This window comes from Triticum dicoccoides, chromosome 4A (assembly GCF_002162155.2).
Source record: "Triticum dicoccoides isolate Atlit2015 ecotype Zavitan chromosome 4A, WEW_v2.0, whole genome shotgun sequence".
Lineage (NCBI taxonomy): Eukaryota > Viridiplantae > Streptophyta > Magnoliopsida > Poales > Poaceae > Triticum > Triticum dicoccoides.
The window spans coordinates 473881922-473883397 of NC_041386.1; positions in this window are offsets into that span (position 1 = coordinate 473881922).

The window sequence follows — 1476 nt, forward strand, 5'->3', positions numbered from 1 at the left end:
GCGGCGGCGCTGCCACGTGGCGGCGTGGGAGTGGTGCGGAGCGGCGGCGGCGATTTGTCCGGCGCGGACCGGACATGTCCAGCACGCGGAGGGAGCGGGGCTAGGGTTAGAGTGGTTTTGATCCGTGATTTTTGGGGGAGGCACCTATTTATACATAGAAGGAGCTAGGAGACTCCAAATTGAGCACGGTTTGCGGCCACACGATCGTGATCGAACAACCGAGAGGATGGAGGGGGTTTAAGTGGGTTTTGGGCCACTTTGGAGAGGTGTTGGGCTGCAACACACACGAGGCCTTTACGGTTCCTCGGTTAACCGTTGGAGCATCAAACGAAGTCCAAATGGCACGAAACTTGACAGGCGGTCTACCGGTGGCATACCAAGGCCGCTTGGCAAGTCATGGTCCAATCCGAGAATGTTTAACACCCGCACACGAAAAGAAGCAAACGGGTACACCGGAGGACATAGGAGCGCCGGAATGCAAAACGGACAACGGGGCAAATGCTCGGATGCATAAGACGAGCACGTATGCAAATGCGATGCACATGATGACATGATATGATATGCATGAAAAGGACAAAATGCAAAACAAAGACAAAATCCAACAACGAGGAATATCATAACTTAGTGCCGAAAATGGCAAGAGTTGGAATACAAATATGGCAAGTTACATATGGGGCATTACAACACTCCACCACTACGAAAGGATCTCGTCCTGAGATCTAGGACTGGAAAAACTCTGGATATTCAGAATGGAGGTGGTCCTCGCGTTCCCATGTGGCTTCACGGTCGGAATGATGTGACCACTTCACTTTCAGGAATTTGATAGACTTGTTGCGAGTCTTGCGCTCAGTTTCTTCAAGAAGAGCAACGGGATGCTCATGATAAGACAAGTCTTCTTGGAGATCAATCTCTTCAAAGTTGATGGTGCGATCAGGAGTCTTGAAACACTTGCGGAGCTGAGACACGTGAAACACATCGTGCACATTTGCAAAGTTGGATGGAAGCTCAAGTTGATAGGCGAGATCGCCTCTTTTGCCAATGCTCTTGAAAGGACCCACGTATCTAGGGGCAAGCTTCCCTTTGATACCGAAGCGACGAGTACCTTTCATTAGAGAGACGCGGAGGTAGACATGGTCTTTGATCTCGAAAGCCAAATCACAATGCTTGCTATCATAGTAACTCTTCTGGCGCGATTGCGCGGCTTTGAGATTTTCACGAATGACTTTGAATAGAGGCATCATAATATGACAGAAAAGGGACTTAGAGGAATTTTAGGGTCAACCTGCTCAGATCTAGGGTTCGCACGTGGATCGAGGCAACCGGAGGTACTCGCTGGAGACGAGGGAGACGGCGGCCGGAGTCGGCCAGGGAAGGGCGCCGGCGGGATGGAGGTGCCGGTCTGGGCGGCGCCGGCCCGGATCTGGCCGGAGTCAGAGCCAGCGGCGACGGGCTGGGCGCTCGGGCTCCGGTGCGGGG